Source organism: Nomascus leucogenys, chromosome 18, assembly GCF_006542625.1.
Source record: "Nomascus leucogenys isolate Asia chromosome 18, Asia_NLE_v1, whole genome shotgun sequence".
Classification (NCBI taxonomy): Eukaryota; Metazoa; Chordata; class Mammalia; order Primates; family Hylobatidae; genus Nomascus; species Nomascus leucogenys.
Window position 1 is genome coordinate 63,534,238 of NC_044398.1, and position 9,462 is coordinate 63,543,699.

Here is a 9,462-nt window from a genome sequence, read left to right on the forward strand (position 1 = left end):
GGGATGAGCAGGTCATTCCTCCTAACCTCATGACATAGTCATGCTAAATCTTCTGCTCCTAAGTGCAGCACACTGGGGGAAACGGTAAGGCCAAAAGAGGGAGGGTCATCAACTGCAGAGTTCCACAGGGTTCCAGGTGATTGCCGCAGAGTATAAAGCAGCTTGGTGCCTGAATAGGCTTAGTAAATCAAGAAGTGATGTTAAGATAATGGTAACAGGCTGCTTTGTATAAATTTGTTTACTCTCTTCTCAATAGGTAACATAATTTGCATCATATGCTCTATTTATGACACACCTGGATTCAGAAATGAGGTCATTAAGTTATAAACTTCATCTGGTTCTTTTTTGAAAAATAGACATCAACTATTAGCCCACTTATAAAAGAACCTGTATAAATTGTACCACCTATCTCCATGAAGCCACTTCAAGTGTTCACAAATGTCATTTCAGATGATATTTCAAAGTTATGTATGTATTTCTTCTGTAATATGTCAAGTTTGCGATGGATTTTTATTGCAATGTTTCTGGTTGATTAATGTGAGATCAAACAGACCATAAGGACATAAACTGCTGATCCATATGGGTAGGGTGGGACTGGAGATGGCCTTCAGCAGATGAAGCTGAAGACAAAGCACAGTTACATTTATAATAAAGTCATGGAGTCTTAGATTTCTACGTAGTAACTTCTTTAGATCTATTTATTTGAACAACTTGCAATCTTCTACCCTCTTGCAGTTGTCAGGCACTTATCATATTTCGAATAATTAATATAAATAGGGTTGATGTTTAGGCAAATTGGAAAAGAAAAAGATTTTAAGATTTAATCTTTTGGGGTTAGTCATAAAGGGGCAGAATTTTCATGAGCATTAGTTCTTTAGCATTTTATTCAATTCTGTCATTGATAGAAACATTCTGCCATTTATTGATCCAAGGAATGTTTGTGGAGAATCTGCTCTGTAACAGCCACAGTGCTGGAAGCTAAGGATTCAATGTGGCAAAAACAGGGAGAGTCCCTGAATCAGCTAAACCACTAAACCATAGGAAAGTAACCCACTACAATACAAAGAATGAGGAAACTGCGGTGGATGGAGAAGCACCAAACCTAGGCTCTGAGTCTCAGGGATGGCTGCCTGAAAAAACTACCATATAGGCTGAGACATAGGTAAGCTGTAGAAAAGTGATGGACAAGGAAAAGTCCCACATGTGCAGAACCTAGCTGTTTTCAGGAAAGCTGTGCTGCAGTATCAGGATTGGGGTCCCTGATAACCAGTCTAAATCACGTCATTCACTAATACCATTTAAATGTATCCTCTACTTTTATTTTTTTTTTACACAAAAACTTAATAAAGTGTGATTCTATATTTATGTGATTTTAAAAAAATTCTATCTCCTCATGTCCTGCTTTGTTCACCCCACTTTTTGGCACATAGTAGGCACTTGTTTGTTGAACCAATGAAACGGCAAATACCTGAGAGTTGAGAGAGGGAATAGCAGAACAGGTTCTAGAGAGTTAGCCAGGGGATAAATCAAGCAGGTTTTTTTGGCCACACTGGGGAGTCTTACCTTCACCCTAAGAGTAGCAGGAGATAGAGAAATGTTTAAAGCCGTGGTTGCATTTTAGAAAAATCATTTTGCTTACAATGTAAAGAACAGACTGGAAAAGAGTAGAGGTAAATCTATCAGTTACCTGAGAAAATGGTGATTATGTCATTGGGGATGGACTTGAGAGACAGGAAAAGAAATTAATAAAGCTTTGTGACTGGCTAAATAAGAAAGAGGGAGAATAATGTTTTCCAAGATGACCCATAGCTTTCTGCACTGGGAAGCTAGGTGAATCACCAAGAAAAGCAATGTTTTGTCTTTGATTTTGGTAATGAAGGGAGAAATGACAGATTCCATTTTGAGCATAAGTTTAAAATGCCCATGGGTCAGATGAGAGATGGCAAGGTGGAAGGTGGATATATACCTCTGAAGTTCATGAGAGAAATCTTGGTTAGAGATGGAGATTTGTGAGCTACTAGAATATAGATAGTAATTAAAGTTTTCACTGATGCAGCTGAAAGGACTTCTGGAGAACTTGCTTCTCTTGTCAAACTCTTAAAGGTCTCTCTTTTAGGCTGATTTTAACTAATTTATAAGTTGAGAAATAAGTCACAAAAGATGGTTTATAACTTTGGGAAAAAGCACATGGCCAGTTTTTCAAACATTGTGAAGGCCAATATCATGGGAGAGCCACAAAGTGACAGTTGGACTCCATAGGTCTTCACATCTCAGTTCAAAGTGCATTTTCAGCTCCCAGCTGGGTAATGAATTTTTGTCACTAGTCTTCTTCGGATAAGAGACATACATAGCAGACACTGTTATCCAAAAATACTAAATTCATCTGGTCCTGCTAGTGTTTACATATACCATTGTCCCCCACCTCACATTTAAATTGTTTTTTTGATGCACGCACCTTCACCATAGAATCTTATTTGATACTTTGACACCGCCCTTTCATTTTTAGTTTTGCTATGACCTGTGTAGCAGAGGAGGACCACATGTGCCTTGGATGTGTTTTGTTTGATTGTTTTGTTATGGCAACAAAGTCTTAAAAAAGTTTTAATGGTGTTATACTTCATTACTATACAAGCACCTTAGCATTAATTGTCTTTCATCCTATTTAATTTTGGTATTTATGTTAAATGAATGCCCTCTGCTCATATTTGGTTTGTGCCCCTTACCCTGTACTGTTAAGATCAAGGACAAAAGCACATACAAGTTATCAAAGTAGAAAAGAGGAGGAAAAAGTAAACTAATGTGTGTAATGGACATTGGAAGGAGGAGTATTTTATTAAAACCTTCCTGAAGAGGTTTAAAAACTAACTAAAATGGTTTCCCATTGTGCCAGATAGACCTGGCAAAGGTAACTACATAATCAAAGGTGAAACATGAGTGAATATTTTCAAGGATGTGTAGGCAGTACAGTGTTAAGTATATAATGTTTGCAGGCAATAATGAAGGTCTTCAAATGCCATGGTAAGTGTTTTGACATATCTTAGGCAGCAGACAGTCAGGAAAGTGACACCACAGAAAAATATAATCAGACTTTTATTTTAGAAAGTACATCTTGGCAGTAATAATGGATTTGAAGAAAATAAGGTCAAAAGAACTATGTCATTTTTTATGGCATTCACATCTACATAAATTCAGAATCCACCATACTACAGAAATCTTGATGTCTGAAATTTTGAACCATAACCTCTTGTTCTTTCAAGTCTCCCAGTAAATTCAACCCTCATTATTTTTAGTGCCAAAAGCCTTTCAACCATTTTTTTCCCCCAAGCTTATTTTTCTTTTCTATCCCTATGAAGCCTAAAACACATAGATCAACATTTCAACTGTACGCTCAGTGACATCTCAGATTCTTTTTTCCCCTAAGTCTAACCTTTTTGCCAATTCTTAGTTCAAGGTACACTCAATGAAATGTACTAGTACCTTGGTTCTAAATAATCTTTACAAAAAGCCTACATTTAGATTGGTTGTCTTTATGATAAGCCCTCAATGTTATCTTTCAATCCTTTTATTCACCTCTGTTTTATCTCCCCATCTTTTATTCACCTCTGTTTTTCTCCCCATCTTTGTAGGTTCTAGTTCCCTACCCCTGGAAATTATAAAAATTTCCCAGGAGGTTTGTTAAAAGTTTTACAACACAATCTGGATGTAGATAAATAGATCCTGACCTCATAAAACCTATCTTCCGGTTCACACTCACTCTACTGCATCTAGCTAATCTTCCAAGCAATGATTCTGGTGCATCAGAACTTTATTATCCTTAATTCATCTTAAAAAGGCAGATTCTTGAAATGCACCCCAGGCCTAATGACTCAAATTCTCTGAAAGTGGAGCTCAGAAATTTCCAATTCTAAGAAACCCCCTGTGTGATTCCTGGGTACACCAAAGTTGCAAACTACAGCTTTAAAAACTGTGTGGAATGAGAAGCAAGAGAAAACAATGAATTGTAGGAGCCCAAGGGGCAAATAATATCCTGCTCTCATTTCCTTCCAGTCATAGTGTGAAACCAAGCCACTTCACAGCAAAACTAAAGAAAGCTTTTCAAAGTGTTTAGTGTGTGGACATGAGAACTATATATAAGAAAAGTTGATATGAGTCATAACTCAGTGTAATTGCGTCCTGTTATCAACAAATATAGTTGATATTATAGACATTTAAGTTTAGGGGCATAGCATAAAAAACTAAAGAAAGTAGACTATTGACACATAGTCACTTTTTAGCTCCTTGGTCTTCTTGAGGTTTCTGTGTAAGTTAGAAACTTGATTGAAATAATAAATCCATTTGCTAGAAAATAAATCTTAAAATTTTGATTTGTATTATGAACTCCGAATATCTGAGAGAGGTCCCAGTCAACTGAGAAAGTTTATTTTGCCAAGGTTAAGGACAGGTGCCTGTGACAAAGACTCTGGAGGACCTGATGACATATGCTCAAGGTGGTTGGGACACAGCTTGGTTTTATACGTTTTAGGAAGACATGAGAGATCAAACAATATATGAAAGATGAACACTGGTTCAGTCCAAAAAGGTGGGACAACTGGAAGAAAAGATGAGACAACTTGAACTGGGGAGGGGACTTTCAGGTCATAGGTAGATAAGAGACAACCAGCTGCACACTTTTGAGTTTCTAATTAGCCTTTCCAAAGGAGGCAATCAGATATGCACTTCCCTCAGTGAGCAGAGGGATTACTTGGAATAGAATGTGAGGCAGGTTTGCCCTAAGCAGTTCCCAGCTTGACTTTTCCCTTTGGCTCAGTGAGTTGGGGGTCCCAAGATTTATTTTCCTTTTACATTTCTTCCCTTTTCTTTTTAAGACTCTTTCAGAGAAAGCATTTTAGATGAAAATGAGTCTCTGGTTTCAGGTTTCATCTAATCTTTAATGGCTAGGGTGGTTTGTTCCTTGACAGGTAGATCCCATATTATTAGGAAAGCTCATTTTTAGCAGGTTGTGAAGTCTCATGTCCTATGAAGAGAAAATAAGGGGAGGTAGGGAGAAAAAACAACAATAAAAAACCAATAATCCTGGAAAACTGATATAGGCCATATTACTCTGATGTCCATACATCACTAGTCAGGTATGAAAGTAGCTTATGCATGTAAATAGGTTGCTGTTATTTCTTCTGAAGTTTAAGTTGTCTAGCTTCAGTTCGCAGAGCTTCAAGAAAACACAGCTTAGTGTTCAGTGGTTCAAAATTAGGAAAAATGGGGAGAAAGAAGAAAAAACTTGAAAACATTATTTTAGAGACTTATAGCCAAGAAAAATTAGAATTCACTCTGAACTGTCAAAAATGATAAAAATTATAAAAACATTAGGTGAGAATAGAATCTAACAACAGGTAGACTATAGTTTTTGAAACAATTTTTCTCTCTCCAGTTTCTCGTTTTTACTAAAGACAGATCATGGTAGGACCAATTTGCTTTATAATACTTGGCCTGATTATTTGTATAAAGTGCAGGAGGAATAATCATTTTTCACATAGGCTTTTAAATTGGCTTTGATGAAACTTTGTTACATAGAAGAAATCTCAGACAAGACTTATTTGGTGGATTTGTACCATCAAATATCTGTGAGCTAGGTAAATTCCTCTCCTCTTAAGGTCCCATGATAACTTGGGGCTCCCAGGCCTATCAGAAAGTGACAGTCTTTACTTACCACAGGTCAGGAACCCTGTACAGGAACTGTGCAGACAAGGTATGAGGCTAGTTTTCCCAAGGGGTTTTTCTTGTCTCTGTAAGTCAAGTTTATTTCCAGTCAACTTTGTTGACCATCCCAGCCAAAGCCTTGGTAAGGTAACCAGTTTCTCCAATGGTTTCCTGTTGCAAAAAAAGACATTTTTATGGCACTTATGAAAATAACTATATTACCATTAAGTTAAGAATACTCACAAATAGTTTCAAAATTCTGGAGAAATCAGGTAGAGAGAAATAAATGTGTTCCAAATATTGTTGCTACAAGCTGTCAACAGCTCAAAAGAAAAGTTTTCTTGACTCTGCAAAACAAAGCAAATGATCAGCAACAATTTAAGTAAAAAAGTCAAAAGATTACTTCAGTCTTCTATTAGTTCAGTTCATGCAGTTAACTCTTGTTCTGCTTGATATTCATGAACATTTCAGCTCTCCATGAGAGTCTGGAAAGGTTTTCTTCTATTCTAATGTCAAAATTTCCAAAGTTATCAGAACCCTGCATTCAAGAACACCTCTTAGAGTTTTATAGTTGATTATAAAATCACCTTCTAAAGAGAACCAAAACAAAACAACAGTTGTCTGTGAATGACAAAAAGTTTTAGGGCAGCCACAGTCAAGGACACAACTGACAAGGAAATTTGTTACCTCTGTGGCACACAATAGTTTAACATAGCAATTATTATTATTACTGATAGTGTACACTAAGTCATATCAGAATTATAGGATTTTCCCATAACTTTGGAACATATAGCAATAACTTATTTATACAAATACAGCCCAAAGAAAGCTAAACACCATTTCATATTTAACAATTCTTCCTGTATGATTTTTATACCAAATAAGCCAAATATGTAATTTTTGGACTTTATGGAACCTAATATCTTAAAGGGCTAATTAGGTCAGAAAATGACATAATTTATCATTTGATTTTGGAAAGTTTTTCAAATATTTAAGGTTTAAAATGCTTGATATTATCACAAAATAAGATCACAGGTCATTGTAAAATAAGTTCCTCATTTTGCCAAAGTGATAACTCAAAGATTTGAAAAAAAAAGGCAAAAACCTTTATTCTTTGAGAGAGTAGATTTAATTTTCCAAACACTAAGCCCTAATAAAAACAGCATGAGGCCAATTAAATGTTTTTCAAAATTTTATAAACAATCTATAAAATTTTAATCATTTTGACCATAATATATAATTTCCATAAACCTTTTATAACCTTTATAATCCTTATTAAAGAGAGGATTAATGCTTCAAGAAAACTTTGTTAATCTGACATGGGGCCCATATGCTGGTGTTGCATCAGTGTGTTTTTGACATTAATGGTTAATTTATAGAGAAACTGAACTTATCCCTCAAAATTGGTCCTTAAAATTTCATGTGCCCATCCCTTTTGTGAGAGTCCCTGGGACTTGAGGAGTTGAATAGCTTTAATTTCTGGCTTTGTGTCTCACAAACACAGTTTATTTTTATTGGCATCATTTACCAAGTCTGAAGATAAAGCTTTAACTGCTGTCAATATTAAGATTTAGCAGGCCTTGGTGTCCTTTCTAGACCCAGGAGTCAAAGCCCTGTATCTTAATAGTACAAGGACTTTAAAAGCACGTACAGAAAGTTACATGAATGTAATAACTTTAATTAACATTTTTTAATCTTTTTTTTCTAAGCCCATCAAACTTAGTATTAATGACATAGAAATTATTTCAATAAAGCTTACGTGTTTATTAGGCCAGTACCCAAAGGCAAAGAAGAGACCTTCTGCAGTGCAACTGCTATTCTCTAAGAGGAATATTATGTTGGAAGGAAACATTTCCTTTAAACCTTTAAGATAAAACTTTTTTTTTCTTTGATAGCATCAGGTTACAACAGTTAGAACCTGAAGGAAACAAAAAAACACTTACAAGAGCTGAAAATGAGTTGAAGCATAGACTTATTGTTTCAGGCCTTTTAAAAGGGGAGAGAAAGCTAAAAACAACAAGAAACCATAAAAGTTGAACTTAGTGTAAAAAAATTATAATGTCTTGCAATTTATTAACAATAAAGCAACACCTTAAGAAAATTTTGTAGTTTAAACCAATTCTTTAGTGTATAAGTTTTTTAAATCAAAACTAAATCTCTAGAAATATTATAATTTCCCTTTAATTATAGACAACTTGATCATATAAAAGTTTTTTTCATAAATCTTCTCATTAAGACTCACACAGACCATTCATGACTTGCCTGGACTTCTTTGTTTGTGTTGAACATCCCTCTTTCTTACACAAACAATCATTTTATTCTAGGGTAAAATTTAGCATACAAGATTATTTCTCATATAAAATTAGTTTTCTTTAAGCTTTCTTACCAAAAAAATACCTCTTTATTTCCATAACTTTCTTTACATCTCTTATTTACTGGTTCCTTTTACTTTGTTTTATACATAACCTTTAAGTAATCTTTGAATTTAACAAAAATTATTCACCTTTTAAAAATGGACACACTTTTTTTTCGAAAGAATATTTTCCTACAATATGTTATTGGAAAATACCCAATTAATGAAATATCCATTATTTAATTTAATATAACTTTAGATTATAAATTAGGGCATTTGTCTACAATTATCTTTCCAATTACATTTACTTATTGTATTTTAATAGTTGACTTATTTATGAAAATTGGGATAGTCATCATTTGAAGTTATGACACCACCATTGTAAAATTATAACTGATACAGTGAAAGAGATCTCACCTAACTGACTTCATCTTGCTTCCAACCTCTAAGCTGTCTTTGTTCATTCCTGGGTGTAGGCCAAACTAACTTTGGGAGGAACTAGTTTATAGTTAGCTTTGAAAAAAAGATGATAACAGTTATTTCCCAAAACAAACTCCCTACCTGCCTGGGGACTAAACTGTCTAAAGCCATGAGATTAGAAATTATGGTCCTGGACTCATGCAGCTGGAGGCTTCAAGACTCTAAATCTTCTCAAATTGCTCATAGAGATAAAATCACTATTGTAAAATGTGGTATTTGGCAGAGATAAGTATGAAATCACTTTATCAATAAATGCAAAGAAAATGTATGCTGGCAATTTTTAAGACACTTCTAATATTACTTCACAAATAATTTTAAAGCTAGCTTATTTATTAAAGATTTCAGTTGTCACACAAGCTTGAAAAAGCATTTGACTAGTCTTTTCTCTGTTCCTGATAAAGTATTTAAGTGCTTTTTCTGAAGCCAATTAATTAGAGCTTTTTTATATATTTTCAGTAGTGAAGCATTGTGCACACAACACATAGATATATAGATGTATTAGACATGGTGATAGAAGAACATCTTATAGATTCATAAGACCTTTTTTTTATTGTAGACTTTCAAATTCTTGATAACCTGTTTTATTATCCTAGGCAATTGACAGCTAAATAACCCTGAATTTGTATATTGAAGGAGGCAACTCTCAGGTGAAAAATCAGATAGGAAAATTTAGATATCAAAGTACAGGAAGAAAAATGTGCTAGAGGGAAATTAGAACTGATTTAATTGACAGTTAAACATAAAGTCAAGTAAATCAGCCAGGCGCAGTGGCTCATGCCTATAATCATAGCACTTTGGGATGCTGAGGCAGGTGGATCATTTGAGGTCAGGAGTTCAAGACGAGCCTGGCCAACATGGTGAAACCTTATATCCACTAAAAATACAAAAATTGGCTGGGCAGTAGTGGTGCAAGCCTGTAATACCAGCTACTCAGG